This window comes from Cetorhinus maximus, chromosome 2, assembly GCF_964194155.1.
Source record: "Cetorhinus maximus chromosome 2, sCetMax3.hap1.1, whole genome shotgun sequence".
Lineage (NCBI taxonomy): Eukaryota > Metazoa > Chordata > Chondrichthyes > Lamniformes > Cetorhinidae > Cetorhinus > Cetorhinus maximus.
Window position 1 is genome coordinate 16,835,595 of NC_135880.1, and position 19,374 is coordinate 16,854,968.

Sequence of the window (19,374 nt, forward strand, 5' to 3'; positions counted from 1 at the left end):
GTGAGTTACAGGATTTTGACCCAACAACAGTGAAGGAATGGCAATATAGTGAGTGACTTGGAGGGGAACTTCCAAGTGGTGGTGTTCCCAGTGATGTTGAACTCCTTGAGTGCTGTTGGAGCTACATTCATCCAGGCAAGTGGAAAGTATTCCATTACATCCCTGACTTGTGCCTTGAAGATGGTGGACAGGCTTTGGGGAGTCAGGAAGTGAGTTACTCGCTGCAGAATTCCCAGCCTCTGACCTGCTCTTGTAGCCATGGTATTTATATGGCTAGTCTAGCTCTGTTTCTAGTCAATGGTAACCCCCAGCAGGTTGATAGTGGGGGATTTAGCGATAGTAATGCCACTGAGTGTCAAGGGGCAATGGTCAGATCTCTCTTGTTGGAGATGCTCATTGCCTGGCACATGTGTGGCGCAAATGTCACTTCCCACTTATCAGCCCAAGCCTGGATGTTGTCCAGGCCTTGCTGCTTCATTATTGCAATTATTGTTCTTTGTCAGCATACAAAACTCCCAAAGTTTTCTCATTCTACTGGAATCAGAAAAGAATGTAAAAATGAACAAGTGTTTGACTCTGGTCGAAGAAATCTTCCCATCGTGTTTACCACATCTAAAAAAAAAAGCATCCAGAGGCCATCTGACCCTGTCCCTGTCTGGAAGCTGGGCATTGCCACTGCAACACACAGTGTTAGAGGCAAGTAGGAAGAGGAGCTATCTTTTTAAAAGCCAGTGGAGCTCCTGAGCTGTTCATTGAGAAAGACCCTTCAGATTACTTGTCTGCATGGGGCTGGTGCACTGTGTAAATATTTATCCCCTGAAGGATTGCATTCTTTTGCAGGGGCTAATCTGTGCCCTTTTAAGTAGATCTTTGATATATTTCCTTACGGATTGCTTAATCTTGAAAGAAAGCCATGTCTATTTGTTCTTTGTTAATAGGACCTAAATTGATGCTTTAAGATTGGACGCAGAAGAATTGCTGTTGTACCAAAACCCACAGGGGGAATGGGAAGCACTTCCCTTTAGTGCTACATGAAAGATCAGACCCAACAGTTTCATCAAACATCAGAGACTGATTAATGTATTGACTTAAAATGACTTTTGTCTAAAGTGCTGGCTTTATGCTTATCATTCCCTTAGTGAAGAATTGTTTCTTTCATTAATCAAAAAATAAACTGGAGCCTGTTATATTTATTCTCTGGGTGCACTGGGATTGCTCTTGTTCAACTAAAGAGCATGAACATCCATTCCGTGTAAGTTCCCAGTGAATGTGTGAGGCCTTGGGGATATTGCTGATTGGTTTGGAGGTCTTTCGGAGTGCAGCAGAACTTATTTATTCCCTCATATGTATTCTTTTTCCTCACCGTCTGCTTTTCCCCTTTGCGTCAGTGTCCATGCTTGACATATATTCACTTAGCAAAGGGAATAGTTTGGAAGATCATGAAAGATAGAAATCGGTGAGGATGGGATTCAGCCCATCCAATGAGAGAAAGCTCACATTACCCACAAAACAATATCCACTTGTTGCTAAAATTACTGACCAAACACATGTCATCTGCTAAAATGTCGAATTTGTTTGTCTGGTTGGATGACTTCTCCTGGAATCTTCAGCGTAGAATTTGTCCTTATTCACTTATGGGATATGGGCGCCACTGGCTGGGCCAGCATTTATTGCCTATCCCTAGATGCCCTTGAGAAGGTGGTGGTGAGCTGCCTTCTTGAACTGCTGCAGTCCATGTGGTGTAGGAACACCCACAGTGCTGTTAGGAAAGGAGTTCCAGGATTTTGACCCAAGGAACGGCAATATATTTCCAAGCCAGGATGGTGAGCGGCTTGGAGGGGAACTTCCAGGTGGTGGTGTTCCCATGTGTCCACTGCCTTTGCCCTCCTAGATGGTATGGTCGTGTGTTTCGAAGGTGCTGTCTAAGGGCCTTGGTGAGTTTCTGCAGTGCATCTTGTACATGGTACACACTGTCTCTACTGTGCGTCACTGGTGGAGGGAGTAAACATTTGTGGACGGGGTGCTAATCAAACAGGTTGCTTTGTCAAGCTTCTTGAGTGTTGTTAGAGCTGCACTTATCCAGGCAAGTGAGGAGTATTCCATCAGAAGCCTGACTTGTGCCTTGTAGATGGTGGACAGGCTTTGGGGAGTCAGGAGGACTTACTCGCCACAGGATTCCTAGCCTCTGACACAGTATTTATATGGCTAGCCCAGTTCAGTTTCTGGTCAATGGTAACCACCAGGATGTTGATAGTGGAGGATTCAGTGATGGTAATGCCATTGAGTGTCATGGGGCAATGGTTAAATTCTCTCTTGTTGGAGATGGTCATTACCTGGCACTTGTGTGGCACAAATGTTACTTACCACTTACCAACCCAAGCCTGGATATTATCCAGGTCTTGCTGCACTTGGACATGGGCTGCTTCAGTACCTGAGGAGTTGTGAATGGTGCTGAACATTGTGCAATCATTAACGAACATCCCCACTTCTGACCTTATGATGGAGGGAAGGTCATTGATGAAGCAGCTGAAGATGGTTGGGCCTAGGATACTACCCTGAGGAACTCCTGCAGTGATGTCCTGGAGCTGAGATGACTGATCTCCAAAAACCACAACCATCTTCCATTGTGCTAGGAACTGAGAGTGAGTTTTCCCCCTGGTTCCCATTGTCTCCAGTTTTGCTAGGGCTCCTTGAAGCCACACTTGGACAAATGCTGCCTTCACGTCAAAGGCAGTCACTCACACCTCACCTCTGGAGTTCAGCTCCTTTGCCATGTCTGAACCAAGGCAGAAATGAGGTCAAGACTTAAGTGATCCTGGCGGAACTAGGAGATTTATATCTTGTCAGAAATTCGATGTCCTCATTGTGGAACATTTAATGGTTGATCATTTCCGGTGTTTTGGAACCCATCATAATTATGGTTTTCATCCCTGAATGAATTCCTTTCAAAAGAGTTACAAAGATTTTAAATGCAAGGAGTTGTGTTTTTGGAATTATAAAGTCACCAATTTCTCAGAAGGGAATGTGTAAACATGCTGTGGATTCATTTATTTAGTCTAGGCACAAAAGAACAACTATACAAAGGTAAAAAGCATGAAGACATTAGCAGGAGGGGTTTGTGAGCTGTGTCCTGCTCGCAGGCCATAGTGAAACTGAGACTGGATCATTTGATACAGTTTCCTTCGAGTGATGGCATGCTGTTATCCCTTAAAGGCATGTTACAACATCTCCCTTTCTTTTTAAAGATACTTCCCATCCCTCCTTCGAAAGAAGTATAACTATTTATGATACATGTTCATGTTCAGTTCCCATTACATGAGTGTATAGGACTAGTGAATCTATGAGTGCCTAGGGCGTAAAGATAATCTGCTGTTATGCCCAAATCTTGTAACGTTAACCTTGCCTGGTGGTATCTTTAATTGTTCACAGTGATTTGTGGGATTGTCATTCTTGGATGTTGCTCCTGGTTGCATTTGGGATCTTGTCCTAGATGCAGTAGGACTGCACGGTGGTTGAGGAGCTGGTATGGATCTGATTTGTCTTTGGTTACACCTCGCCATTGCACCTTTGTGTGTCATGACTTCTTAGGACCTTGGTTCTTAACAGATCCTTGTCACCTCGGCTGGTTGCCACGTACCTTCTGAGGGAACATGGATGTGAACTTGTTGTCACAACTGTAAGCTTGGCAACAAAAATAAAATGTGCCGGAGAAACTCAGCAGGTCTGACTGCATCTGTGGAGAGAAAGACAGAGCTAACGTTTCAAGTCCGATTGACTCTTCTTCAGAGGAAGAAGAGTCATGCGGATTCAAAATGTTAACACTGTCTTTCTCTCCACAGATGATGTCAGACCTGCTGAGTGTTTCCAGCACCTTTTGTTTTTGTTTCAGATTTTCAGCATCCACAGTACTTTGCCTTTATGTTAGTGTTTAATTGACTGTCACTTCGCTTCCAGGAATGTCTACCTTGAAGAAGTACTGCTCTTCTCTCCAACAGGATTCCCATTTGTCTCTTTTGCCCTGTTCACCTTCATTGCTTTCCATTTCCTTCCTGGTGCTTGACAGGATGTTTACTAAAATTCACCTACAGAGCCATATTTCCTTCCTCAGTGACTCTCTCCGTCTCTGACTTACCCCACATGGATTCAAATTGAAGTTCCATCCCTGATGTTTTGAATCCACCCAGGATTACAGGCATCTCTGGGACTTACAACGCTCCTCGGACTGCTGTTCTCGCCGCATTCTGAGATCCGGACTCAGTGCCATGCGCCACCATATGAACACACTCAACCTCTCCCTCCAGCAGCACTGATTAACCCTATCTCAAAGCTGTCCTTGCCCCCAGTTTCATTAGTTCTGAAGAAGAGTCATACGGACTCAAAACGTTAAACTCTGTCTTTCTGTCCACAGATGCTGTCAGACCTGCTGAGTTTTTCCAGCATTTTCTGTTTTTGTTACAGATTTCCAGCATCCGCAGTATTTTGCCTTTATCTTAGTGTAAACTTGGCAATTTTGTTCCTGCATTTTTATCATGCATGTTGATCATCTTCTCTTGCAGTTTTGAAAGTTGCCTCTGGTTTTTGAGAAAGTAGAGTGGGTAAGAGTAGGTTAATTGGTATGGGCTGGTCTGCCAAACATGAGCTCTGCCAGTGATTGAACAGTGCACTTAAAGTTGTCGCTCTCAGACGTAACATTGCAATGTGTGGATCTTGTGTGATCTGTCTACATTTGAGAATTAGAGGCTTTACCATGCGAATAATTTATTCAGCTAGGTCACTAGATCTAGAGTAATGAGGAAAGGAAGTAGTGTGATCAATATTCCACTGCTCACACATATCCTGAAATGACTTCCCAATAAATTGCGGACAGTTATTCATAATTATCTCTCTAGGAGCTCCAAATAAACTGAAAATAGCACTTAGAGTGTGTGCAACACTTGATGAATTGTGCAATTGTCGAATTATGGGGTACTTAGTAAAGTAGTCGACGATGTTGATGAAGTCAGTGCCATGGACATGAAAGAGGTTGGATGCGATTTTGGATCAAGGATGGGCAAGGACTTCATACAGAGTCAGTGGCGCTTTGAACTGGCTTGGTATAATCTCTTGACGTGTCTCATACTTCTTGATGATGATATCAACGTCATTGTACATACCCAACCAATAGACTGTCTCCCTTGCGAGTCTTCTCTTCTAATCTATGCCCATGTTTAACAGCTAGCAAAGGTTCCGGTATAATGAACTGCCTGCCTTTAAAAATGACTCGTCCGGCGATGTCTAGCTTGCCCCTGTAAGGCCGAAATGGTCTCACATGTTCGTGGACATGCTTTTTTATTTATTCATTCATGGGGTGTGGGTTTCGTTGGCTGGGCCAGCATTTTATTGCCCATCCCTAGTTGCCCTTGAGAAGATGGTGGTGAGCTGCCCTGAATCAGACCATCTTTCAGTAATGGTTTTCCACAGTTTCTGTAGTGTAAAATCTTTCACCATTTCTTCTTGTAGCCACTGGCATTTGTGTTGTGCAAAATGTGCCAGATCAATTTGGAGAACATCTTCAAGTTTGATGTCAGTGAAGTCAACTGGTAGATCCAAGGACATATCTTCTGTTTTCGCTGGGTCAGGCCATCTGCTAAATGTATTTGATGTGACCATGAAGTCACCAACTTGTACCTAACCTCACAGCTGTAACCTTGAATCTTTATCAAGAGACATTGCAACCTTGGCAGTGCACTGGCAACGATTTTTGCCAAATCATTTCCAGCAGCTTGTGCTTGATCTCTACCACAAATCTTTTGCCAAATAGGTAAGTATGAGAATGCATGATTCCAAACACTAAAGCTGCTGTTTCCCGTTCGATGTTGGAGCAGTTGGATTGTGTTACAGATAGAGACTTTGACGCAAATGCAATCTGTTTGCCTTTTTATTATAATGCTTGTTCCCAGGCCTTTCCATGAGGCATCTATCTCCAGGGTAGTTGTTGTTTTATTATTATTGTAATGCTTCTGATAATGACTGTTTCCGTGCTATGAAGAGGTATTGGTGGTCTTTGTGACACAGGAAAGGCACATCCTTTCTGAAGAATTCCCTTGGCGGTGATGATTTTTAAGCAAAACTGGAAATGTATAGAGACAAGAAATTAAAGAGACCAAGGCATCTTTGATGGCCGTCCTTATCTTGAGGTGTTGACATGGCTTTAATATCCTTTATTTTATTTGGATCAGGACATATGCCAACACTGGAATAAATAGAACTGAAGAAATTGGTTTGCTGCAGTTTGATGGCACATTTCAGACTGTTGGACACCAATCTGTCATTACATGCTGGTTGTATCAATAAATACAGATTATGGTTATGTTCTTGCTTTGTTCTTCCCACAATGACAGTGTCATCGGTAATGCAGATACATCCTGGCACAGTGCATGTAATGCTGTCCATGTGAGCTTCAAAGATATACTGATTTACAGATAGTCCAAAAGGAAGTCATTGAAAACAGTATCATCTGAATGGGGTATGAAATGTAATAAGCTCTTGGGACTTCTCCGTGAGATGTACAGATCAGTAGCCATGCATGGCATCAAGCTTCAAGAAGAATTTTCCAATTGCAAATCTTGGATTTAACTCTTCTAATGTGGGTATTTTGTAAGGGCAATATTTCAAAGCTGTATTTTAACGTCATGATCAAGGCATACACTCAATGATCGTTTTTTCTTTATGACGCACGATTGAGCTGCACCAATCAGTGTGCTCTTGTACTCTTCTAATGATTCTGTCTTTCTCCATTTTGTCTAGTTTGACCTTCAGTTTGTCTTGTAAGAGCATGCTGCACTTATGTGGTGGATTGATTGGCAGACTTGCATTCTCCTACAAGTGTAATGTTTCAGCTCCCTTGAAACTGCCAATTTTGTTGAAACATTCTGGATATTTCAATATTGGGTCATGAACTGAGGTGATAGCGGTAGTTTCTGAGGTTTATCTGCCTTATGCAGTCTGACTGATCTTATGGGTTGTCACTAATGTGATGTCATGGCATGCCGTTAGACATGGCCTTTAGTCTCCATGATGTAGAACATCAGTGACACCCAGGAGGATTGATTATTCTTGCAGTCCTGGACTATAGATCCTGCACATGGAATAAGTGAACTGTTATATGCTGAAAGTTGCTCAGTAGTAGGTTTCACCATGGCCTTCCATGTCTGTGGATATATATCTTTTAGAATTTGCAGGGGTAGTATGCTGCCATTTTCCCTGGATCAATCTTGGCCAATAATAAGTAATCACTGACTTTCTTTGGGCAGGTAATTCAAATCTTGGCAAACGCTTCAGATGGTGTGAAAGTATCTATGTTTTCCATGAGATTGTTGATGTGAAACTCCATTCACCGCTCTCCATCTCATCGTGCACATCATCGTCATTTCCCGAAACAAAAACAGAAAATGCTGGAAAATCTCAGCAGGTCTAACAGCATCTGTGGAGAGAAAAACAGAGTTAACGTTTCGAGTCCGTATGACTCTTCTTCAGGTTTCTCAGTCACCTGATGTACACATTTCTGACGGGTTACTGGACAGTCATTCTTATTGCTTGAGGGTATTCGTTATGTACGGCCTGTCTGGATCAGTGCACAGCTCTTTGTAGCTGCATCATCCTTTGCTTTCATGCACTGCCACTGCCTGTGGCTTCTTTTGCCACATGCCTTGCAGAATTGTAGAAAAGCTTCACATTTCCTTGGCGCATGCAGAAGGCCACACCTTCCAGGTGTTTTGCTAAGTTTGGGTGTTCCAGTGAGTTCATCAGCAATTGGAGTAGCACTTAGAACTAGTAGTAAACTTTGATGACCTGTGAGGATCGCTTCGTACTTACATCCTTGCATGAGTAGCTTTCGATGCTATAAGTTTTTGGGCTTATCTAGCAGATCTTTCTGTAACATTTCCATAGGAGTGGATGCGATCACCAACTCAATAATTCTGTCTGCGTTTGGAAAATTATAATACGTACCCTTTTCTCTGCATCTGTTGATAACGTGATTTATGGTTACTGTAGGTTGATATCGAAATTACATGAACTCGAGCTGATAAATGCGGATGTTTAACCTGATTCTGAAACAATCTTCCAATGTAGTCCATATCTTTTGGGGATCCTTTAGCTCTTCTGATAATCTTGACGTGTTCAGCCTATGTAGACCTTCCTTCCCGATTGCTCAGTGAATTTTTATGGCTTGCTTGTCTGGTTCAGATACACCTGGATCAAGAGACCATACTCTGCACGCTGTTTAAATATTTTGAATTCACATAGTGGGTCAGCTGCATCCCAATTCAAACTGGGGAATTTTGTGGACATTTTGACAATATCCCATTGACATTCCTTTATCTATAGTACCTGGGATGAGTGTTGAAGTGGCTGCTTCCGCTCGCTTTTCCGAAGCTCTGCCCATTATTACTGTAACCTTCTCTGGCCTGATTGTTGTGAGGTTTTTTTTTGTTTCATTGGACTCTCCCTTGCTCGCTATCAATCCAACCCATACCCTGGACACTCGTCTTTTCCGACTGATCCTTTTGATGCACTGTCCTACTCACCATGAGGGATCCGTCTGTTTACCAGCTCTTTTCTTGAGCACTGTGCCTTCAAAGCTTTTCTGTGCAGTCAGTACGTTGTGTTGGCAACAATTTCTGATGCTGAGAACTCATTACAATCTGACCAAAATGTCAAGGGTCGTCTCATGCCATGTAGCACAACCTAAGACTGTTCACCATGTCGTACCTGTACTTAATCTTGCTGCCACACTGCTTGTCCACCACTGAACATCGTGCTGTGTTTTTTTATAATGATATAAAGGCACCAATCACTCATAAGAGATTGTGTAAGCACGTTGTGGGCTTATTTATTTAAGCTAAGAATATGAGAACATATAGAAAGCTTGAAAACACCAGAGCTGTGCTGTGTGTGCTGTTTTCTGCTCACAAGCCAAAGTGAAACTGAACTGGATCAGATGACGCGCCTCCCTTCCAGTGATGGCAGGCTGCCAACCCTTAAAGGCAAATTACAACAGTCCTCTTGATGTGCTGTCCCACTCACGGAACTGACAGGCTATGCACTGCAAGTCTCACAAGGAGGGATCTGTCTGCTTACCAGCTCTTCATTTGAGCATTACCCTGGCACTGTGTCTCCAGAGCTTTTCTCTGTAGTCACCATGCTGTGATATCAACACTGTGATGCTGTGGCTTCGTTGTGGTCTGACCAAAATGTCAAGGGTCGTCTCAAGCCATGTAGCATGATCCAAGGCTGGTGCACCATGTCCCTACCTGTACTTAACCTTGCTGCCTCATTGTTTGACCACCGTCACACACCATGTCATGTTTTTATAATGATATAAAGGCACCAATCACTCGTAACGAACTGTGTGAACACATTGTGGGTTCATTTATTTAGACTAGACACATAAGAACAGCTGTACAAGGATAGAAAGCTTGGAGACCTCAGCAGCAGGGCTGTGTGAGTTGTGTTCTGCTCACAGGCCAAAGTGAAACTGAGACTGGTTCACATGACACACTTCCCTTCTATTGATGACATGCTGCTCTCCCTTAAAGGTATCTTACAACACAAAGGGGTTTCCAGTACACTTTCACATGTTCCAGCTGTTTTCACTGGAATACACCAGGTACACTATGGGGGGAATTTTATGACTCACCCCCGCCAGCATATTTGCCGGGGTGGTGGGGGGTCACATAAACTGACATGGGTGTCTAGCCCAGCACCTTCCAGCCTACCTCCGAGTTGTCTCCCATATTATGGTGGATGGGCAAGGCACGAGCAAGGCTGCCCGCCCTTTAGTCTATTGGCTAAATAATGTCCACTTAAGAGCCTCTTTCCACATCTGCCACTGTAATACATGTGGCTGGGGAAGGCGGACCGAAAGACACCAGGCCTGCTACTTTTGCAACTCAGGCTAAAAGGCGGGAAGGAAGCGGCGGTACCTCTCTGGGGGGGGGGGTCTCCTGTGCCCAACGGGGGCACCAACACTCACAAAACCATACCCGCCCTTCCTACATACCCCCCAGTGCCTCCAAAATCCAATACCCCACCCACCCCCCCCTGCGCCGCCTCCACCTCCCTCCCTCCCCTCCCCCACCCCCAGGTCCCCAATCCTTCCCAGACCAAAGTCCGGCACCCGCCCGTGGATTTTCTTCTCGGGATTTGTTGTCCAGCAGCGGCACTGTTGTGTTCTGGTGCTGCTGGGGCTACTGAGCTGCCAACCAACCAGATTGATGGCAGCTCTCAAGGACAAGACTTTCTCTCCCTGAGGGGCAGAAGTCCCATTCTCACCTTTGTGTTATGTTGCAGGGCAGAGTGTTAAAGTTGACAGGCTCGAGATTGACTTTTCTATTGGAGGACCAAGCAATATGCACCCCTCCCCTCCTGTAAAATTCACCCCTATGTTGCTTATGAGCAGACATCTTTTCTAAAGCTGAAAAATACTTTACACTCTACTGGAAATACGTTTCACATGTTACAAGATGCAATTAATGGAAAGATAGATAACACATGAGGGAGGAAGAAATAGAAGGATATGCTGATAGGGTCAAATGAAGCGGGGTGGGAGGAGGCTCGTGTGAAACATAAATACCAGTGTAGACTTGTTGGGCCAAATGGACATGTTTCTGATGTAGACTCAATGTAACTCCATGTGCTTTCAAAAAGATTGGCAAAAGTGTTGAGCAGAAAGATACAGTACAGGAAAAATTCTAACTAACAGTGTATGCCATGAGATTCTCATGGGTTACTCACCATCCTGACTTGGAAATATATCGCCATTCCTTCACTGTCACTGGGTCAAAATCCTGGAATTCCCTCCCTACCTACACCACATGGACTGCAGCGGTTCACACTCATCAACAATTTCTCGAGCGCAATGTAGCGATGGGCAATAAATGCTGGCCTAGCCAGCGACACCCAAATCCCATTAACAAATAAAAAAAAAAATTCTCTGCTTCAGCATATGTGACTCATGAGTTGAGTTTTCTTCTGTTTTCTGGCTGGCAATCTCTGGCAGGAATAAAACGGTACTGTTCACTTGTGCCTGCCTGTGAAACATTCTATCGCAAGAAGCTGCTTTATGGATTCTCATGAGTAATCTGGTTGCTGGCGGAGAGAATGAAGGATAGAAAGGAACACTAAATAAGAAATGTCTGCATGCTAACAATCGCACTGAAAAGACACATTGATTCCCATATCTCCATCCCCAGCTACCAGGGCAGTGTTAGTTCCAGTGAGTAATTCTCCTTTATGCTGATTTAATGTCCAAGTTCCTCCCCTGGTCGCCTGCCATTCCCTGGCATTATGTGCTGTCTTCTCCTGTAGGAGTAATGCATCGTCTTAATTAGATGCTGAAGTCTACACATCCTGCAGTCACAATCTGTCACGATTCACGGAATTCGTGGATGGTAATAATAGTAGGTAGAAGGAAAAATGGACCTTGGGTGTAAGACTTCAATGTACCAGCATGTATTACAGGATGTGTGACAATTGATATGTGTGATGGCAAGTTACTTTGCTTCAAGGGTAGTGAACAAAGTGCCAAATGATTCCCAAAATAGAACAACTTGAATATTAGGGCTGGGTAAAGGCAAAAAAAAAAAGCAGAGGCAACATAAGGAAAATGTTTTTTAACTCAACAAGTGGTTTGGATTTGGAATGCGCTAATAGGCTGCTGGAAACAAGTTCAATAATAGCCTTGAAAAGTGAATTGGAAAACAGTCAATCGGTCGTACAGAACTTGAATATTGCTGAAAAGAGAGATGTTGCTGAAGCTTTTCGTCTTGCACTCATCAGGAAAAACACATGAATGCCAAATTTCAAACTATCACAACAATTTACACTACAGGAGAAAAGGGTGCTGATTGGTTAGCAAGTCAACTTTGATTAACCGAGGTGTTTTCATGGAGAAAGCAACTGGGAACAGAATGTGACTGCATGATGTGTAGACTTCACCATCTAGTTAACATGATGCATTACTCCTACAGGAGAAGCAATGCAATTGGAGAAAATTACTTGGAGAAAACAATTGCAAGAATATGGGGGAAGATTAATAGGACTAACTGGCTTGTGTTTCAAAAGAGCCAGCACAGGTTTGATGCTCTGATTGGCCTCCTTCTGTTCTATTCTATCACAACACAGTGCTGCCAACCAAACTGACAGTCTATAGAGCATTAGTCCTGCCAACTTTGCTCTATGCGTGCAAGAATTGGACTGCGTACAAACGTCATGCCAAGAAGCTCAACCACATTCACTTGAGTTGCCTTCAGAAGCATCTGAAGATCAGACAGCAGGACAAAATACTGAGGTGTTCACCCGAGCTGGCATGCCAAGAATCTGCACCATATTGAGACAGAGTTGGCCTGGTCACGTAACCAAAATGCCTGACACTCGTTTAACAAAGTGAATCTTCAATGGAGAGCTTGAGGCTGTGGTGCACTCATATGGCAACCAAAGGATGCGTTACAAGGACATTCTGAAGGCTTCGCTTAGGAGTTTTGATATTGACTTCGAGTCCTGGGAGAAGCTCGCTCAGGATCACTGCACCTGGTGCAACCAAATAAAAATCAATGCAGTCCCCTTCAAAAGCAAGTGCAAATCAGAGGCAGAAAGAAAACACAAGGAGAGGAAGTCCCGACTCAGCAGCTCATCCAAAACTCAATTGTCTGTGATATCCTGTCCTATTAGTAGCAGAACCTTCTAGGTGCGGATCTGCCTTAGCTGTCACCTATGTTCCCACCTGAACCCTAGTAAACACTCTAGATGATGAACACGGTCAACTTAATCTTGAAGGACGAACAAGAAGATCCTAATGACTTCTCTCTCCACATTTCAATATTCTTTCCTGTTAGTCAACTGATGGGTAATTTACTGTTCCTGACCTTGTGAAGTCATTGGGTGTCTTCTGACACTGTAAGGGCACTATTGGTGTTACAAAGGTGCCTTTCAAAGTCAAAGCCACAGCTACAGCTCCTTCCACATGAGTCACCCTGCTGCATTTTTTTTCTTTATTCTTCCTCGGGATGTGGGCGTCGCTGGCAAGGCCAGCGTTTGTTGCCCATCCCTGATTGCTCTTGAACTGACCTTGCTTGAGCATTTCAGAGGGCAGTTAAAAGTCAACCACATTGCTGTGGGTTTGGAAGCACATGTAGGTCAGACCAGGTAAGGATAGCAGATTTCCTTCCTTCCCGAAAGGACATTAGATGCGATGGCTCTTCCCAGTTCTTCCAACAATAGCATCCCTCCTTTCGTTGCTTTCTGTCAGAACTTCATGACTATCCACAGTAAAAATTCAGTACTTATCTTTTTTGTCCCCCTGCAGTCACTATTGTTACCAAAGGTTGCTATCTCTTTAAATAGATGCAACCCTTTAACTGAGAATAGCTTCAGCTTTGCTCCACTCCATCCCCAAACCTTTTGCCAACATTCAATGATTCATTTGCACCTCTGCCTTAGCTTTTAATGATACATGAATTTGTGATTCCCACATCTATTTGCACCTCCACAGTATTTCTCAGTATTTAGAAAATTCTCTGATTTATCCCTCTTGAGTCCGAAGCGGATGGCCTCACACTTGCCCACATAATTTGTCGTAATTTGTCAATGTCCCTTTGTAACTTTGCACTACTTACTGTCCCTCCACCTGAAAACCTGAGCACACAGCTCTCCAGTCATTAATAAATATGGTGAAAAGCTGACGCCACAGAACAGATCCCTGCGGAACTTGTCACGTCCACCAATTAAAGCACCTAGACAAACCGCCCCCTCCCCCCACCCCAATCTCCACTTTCTGAATCTTACCTCCTATGCAAACTCAAAATTTTCTAAATCAAAAGATTATCTAAAATTCCGTGTGGTCTCATTTTACTAATCATCTCTTGCGGGGATCATGATCAAATGCCTTCTGGAAGTCTACAGAGCCAACATCCATAGACACTCCCTTATTAGTACCCTGCTTAGAAAACTCAGCTAGATCAGTCAGGTAGACTGACCCTGAACAAACCATGCCGGTTTTCCCTAACCAGTTTGCGATTATGCAAGTTCTCAGTCCCTCTGTCCCAAATGACATATTTTGACTCAGACAATCAAATGATTGTCCTATTTGCTCTTAATAGAGTATTCTATTTTTTTTTTATAATTCCTGAAGACACATGGCAAATATATTGTGTAAATGCAAATGTTCCTTGAAAGCCATCTGCATATGCAGTGCTTCCAAGTGCTGAAAGACATACCCACCCACAAGGCTGACTGATGCTTCCCAGACTTGTTCCAAACATACTGTGGCAACTGTTTAAATTAATTAATCCAGACCAACAATGAATAAGATATTTAATGGATTAATTAAAAGAGAGAAAAAGATAATTGCTCCCTGGTTACCTACTTGTCATATCGACTTTTGCTGGCACAGTGCCTTCTCTCTCTCCCGCGCCCTCTCTATCTCTCCTCTCTGCACGTGGGCATCTGCTAATGGCTTCCTTATGGCATATCATACCTTGTCCCACTAGACGTAAAGCCACCAAGCAATGCCACTTATGTTGAGAGTCCCTGCTGTGTTCAGAACACATGATCATGCATTGACCCTGCTCTCCAGCAGAACCCAACCCAAACTGCCTCTTAACCCAACCTAACCTGGCCCAATCCAACATGATCTCTCATAGTGGCTCCCGCTGCATTGCCACAGCCCCATCGGATTACCTGCGTAAATGAGATTAAGTCCCTTTATCGGAACTCAAGCACGAAAGGACTTTACACAAGATATCAACCCGCCTTGTCTCCATTCAGTCACTGGTATCCCTGTCGTATATTTCCATCATTCTCACCACCACGCACTCCCAAGTCCATTTTAGTTCAAAATATAGTTAGAGAAGAGAGTTGAGGATTTCCTTGGACTGATATCATTACAGAGGAACTTACACTAGTTCATGGAATGATACATCCATTCAGCCCATCGTTCCTGTGCGAGGTCTTGTGAAGGAGCTATCCAATTAATCTCAGTACTCTTGCTTTTTCCCAGATCCTTGCAACTCATTCTTTTTTGAATATATAATTGCATCGGAGTTGCATTTGAAGTTCGGCAGCTTAAGCAGATTTGTGGTGTTGGGTTTAAGGATAGCGAGGCCCGATCCCACGGCAGAAAGGATTTGGCGCAATGTATTCAACAATTGCCACCCATGAAAATGGTTATTTGTGCATGTTTTTTGATTCCATCTCTGATTTAAGGGATTATTTGCTTTGTTTTTTTTTCTGTGGAATGGAGCGACCGTAGGAATGTGACACTGAGCTTCTTTGCGCTAGTTGAAAGTAAGATGGCAAGGAGGGGAGGGAGAGGGAAATACAAATGACATGAATATTTACCGAGGGAATGGGTGGAATGGCTGGAACTGGCTTCTTTCCTTGTCAAACTAAACATTCACTTAAAAGCAGAATTCAGCGGGCAATTTCTGTTTGATACATTGGCTTCAAAAGCTGAGTGTTAGCAGAAAGAATCTCAGCTAGCAGTGAAGCTGGTAGCACAGTGTCTTCAATCCACTTACTGTTGTTCCTGGTGAGGACCCAAAAGGAAGTCCACATGAAGGCTCCTAATAAACCCCAACTTAATGATCTGAAGTGAAACTTTAACTGCCAACGGCTGTGTGATACTCATTCAGCACTTTATCAGAGCATTGAAAGTGGCATATTATTTTAAGTGATTACATTTTATCTGCCAGAATTAATAAAGCAAAAATAGGAATATATCAATTATTTGCACACAAGCAAATAGTTCATGAAATAATGTTTTCGCTGCTAATTCAGGGAACAATGATCTTTTTGACAAAGTACATTTGGAATTTAAAGCAAGCGCAAAGACAGCAATCCCAGCATATGAGTGAATTGCCATAGATAAAAATCAAAGTACTGCGGGCGCTGGAAATCTGAAACCAGAACAGAAAATGCTGGAAAAACTCAGCAAGTCTTACAGCATCTGTGGAGAAAAAAAAACAGAGTTAACGTTTCGAGTCCTTATGACTCTTCTCCAGAGCAGTGAATTGCCATGTTCTGATGATTCCTCTTTGTAGATTTGGGATAACTCCTTTTATTTAAAATCCTTTGAGTTACAAGGTTGTTAAGTTACAGAATCTTGGGCTACAATTTTCAGTTCAGTTACTTGGCTTTCAAAGACTATGAGCGGTCCATCTTTTTATTCCGGCTTGTGCCTAGTGCTTCGATGCTGGTTATGCGGAGTAGATTGATTGGAAATCTTGACTTTAAAAATGAAAAATGTTGTAAAGGCATAGCAGATCCAGCAGCACCTGAAAAAGAAAATGCAGCTTAATGTTTCAGGTCGGGATCACTCATTTTAATTCTTTTGGCAAATGGAGACCCAGAAGGAAAAAGGATAGTAAAAACTGGGAAATAAGAGCACTGGTCCGAACGGTTTTTTCCTTCTAGGGAGTCACAAAGGGGAAGGAGACTGACCGAGCACATTGACTCCCAGGTCAGCTCAGCAACACTTCAAATTTAAAACTCGCAACCTTGTTTTCAAATCCCTCCATTGCTTTGCTCCTCTCTATCTCCGTATTTATCTCCAGATCCTACATTTCTCCAAGGTTTCTTTCATCCTACACTTATGGCCTTTTGTTATTTGTTCATGGGATGTGGGCGTTGCTGGCTAGGCCAGCATTTATTGCCCATCCCTAATTGCCCTTGTTCAGAGGACATTTAAGAGTCAACCGCATTGCTGTGGGTCTGGAGTCACATATAGGCCAAACCAGGTAAGGACGGCAGATTTCATCCCCTAAGGGATATTAGTGAACCAGATGGGTTTTTTACAACAATTGACAATGGTTTCGTGGTCATTATCAGACTATTAATTCCAGATTTTTATTGAATTCAAATATCACCATCCGCTGTGGTGGGATTCAGACCCGGGTCCCCAGAGCATCACCCTGAGTCTCTGGAATACTAGTCCATTGACAATACCATTACACCACTGCCTCCCCATTCTCTGGTTTCCTTTGCCCACGATTGGTGGACGTGAATTCAGCGAGCTGCTTAGGCCTGAAGCCCTGAAATTTTCTTCCTAAATCATTCTGCCTTCCTCCCTCTCTCCCCCCTCCACGCCCCCCCCCACCTCCTTTAGACATCCCTTAATCTTTGGTCCCCGAGCTGAATATCTCCTTATGATGGCCAGTGCCAGACTTTTTCTGTCTCCACTCCTGTGAAGTAACTTGAGCATTTAACATTTGAGAGGCGCTATATGGCAGAGGTGGATAGATTCTTGGTAAGCAAGGGGGTGATAGGTTATCGGGGGTAGGCGGGATGCAGATGTGAGTTTACTAACAGATCAGCCATGATCTTATTAAATGGCGGAGCAGGCTCAAGGGGCTGAATGGCCTACTCCTGCTCCTGGTTCGTATGTTCGTATATGAATGCAAATTTTTGTTATTGGAAAGATACTGCACAACATGCCCTAGATATGAGATGTGAAACCAAGATATTGTATTTATCCTGTTCAGGTATCACAGAATCACAGAATCTTTACAGTGCAGAAGGAGGCCATTCTGCCCATCGAGTCTGCACTAGCTCCCTGAAAGAGCGTTCCACCTAGCCCCACTTCCCTGCCTTATCCCTGTAACCTTGCACATTATTATTTTTCAGGGGCAATCCAATTCCCTTTTGAATACTTTGATTGGACCTGCCTCCATCACCCTTTCAGGAAGTTTGTTCCAGACTCCAACCACCCTCTGGATGAGAAAATTTTTCCTTACATCACATTTTACTCCTTTTGCCAATTATTTTGAATCTGTACCCTCTAGTTCTTGATGCTCTCTTGAGTGGGAACAGTTTCTCACTATTTACCCTGTCCTCAGGCTCCCTCAGGATCTTGAATAGCTCAATCAATTCTCCTCTCAGTCCTCTTTTCTCCAAGGAACACAGTCCCAACCTCTCCAATCTATCCTCATAGCTACAGCTCTACATCCCGGGAATGATCCTTGTGAGTCTCATCTGTATTCTCTCCAATGCCTTCACATCCTTCCTCAGTATGGGCCAGGATTTTCCCTTCGGTGATTTGGGGACGGGGCCCGCTTGCCGAGGGGAAAACGTTGCGGGAGGAACCCCCAACGTCAATCCGGTTCCTTTAAATATTCAGGAAGGCGGGAGGACAGCGAAATCAGCTGTCTGCCCGCTGACCTGTCAATGGCCAATTGAGGCCATTGACAGGCTAATTAACCTTATTAAACACCCGCCCGGCCAAGCTTAAGGCTGGCGGGCAGGCCAGGAGCCCCAGCGGGCTCCAGATTATTAATGAAACTTCATCCACCGGCAGGATGAAGTTTCATGTCCGTTTTTTAAAAATTTAATAAATTTTGTGTGTTTATTATTAACATGTCCCATCTCGTGTGACATTGTCACATGAGGGGGGGCATGTTAATAATTTTAATATTTATCTATTTTTAGACTTTACTTACCTCTCACGAATCTCCCTGAGACAGGACTTTGTCTCAGGGAGCAGTGTGCTATTTCATGCACATGTGTGAAAGAGCGCACTTTGACAGCTGGGGATTCCCTCCACCCCTCCGCACAGGAAGTGCATAGCGCTTCCTGTCAGGCAGGCCGCTGGGTGGGCCTTAATTGGCCCGCCCACTTAAAATGGCGGCGGGCCCCGTTTCGGCTGCCTGCCCACCGCCCGCCAACCAAGGGCTAAATTCTGCCCGTGGTGTCCAGAACTGTACGCAATACTCCAGATGAGGCCTAACTAGTGTCTTATACAAGTTCAACATAGCCTCCTTACTCTTGTACTCAATGCCCCTATAATAAAGCCTAAGATACTAAATGCTTTATTAACTGCTCTCTCAACATGCCCTGCCATCTTCAATGACCTATCCACACATACACCAATGTTAAAGAATTGTCCAAAAAAAAGCAGAACAAACCCGCCGTGTTGTGATCAGCATTCCTCCCTCACCCAAGACCGTTGAAATAAATAGCTGATTTATTCCTGGGATCAGGCAGCTCCGAAGCAGGCCGCTCAGCCCTTCATGCCTGCTGCGCAACCTTCCTGAAAGATCTGTACAACTAGATCCAGTCCTCCTGCTCTGTCCCCATAGCCCCAAAAACATGTCCTCCTGTCTTTATTCATCTCATTACTGTTTGTAGGAACGTGACATGCATGAAACACCTCTTGTATTTCCCACTACGACAACAGTCACTGCATTTCGATGTAACTCATAGCATGTGAAGCTCCTTGAGACATATTCTGAGAAATGTGACAGGCTGCAAGTCCTTTAACACAAATGTTGAATAAGACAAGTGACATGCGAGGATCATGGTGAAGAGAGGAACAGCATTTATCGGTTTTACCAGATAAAA

At 43.8% G+C, this 19,374-nt stretch overlaps 1 protein-coding gene across 1 annotated transcript in view; it reads left to right on the forward strand.

Annotated features, from left to right (window-relative positions):
* galntl6 (polypeptide N-acetylgalactosaminyltransferase like 6) overlaps positions 1–19,374 on the forward strand; it is a 1,368,692-nt gene that overhangs the window by 782,789 nt on the left and 566,529 nt on the right. The window lies entirely within an intron of this gene.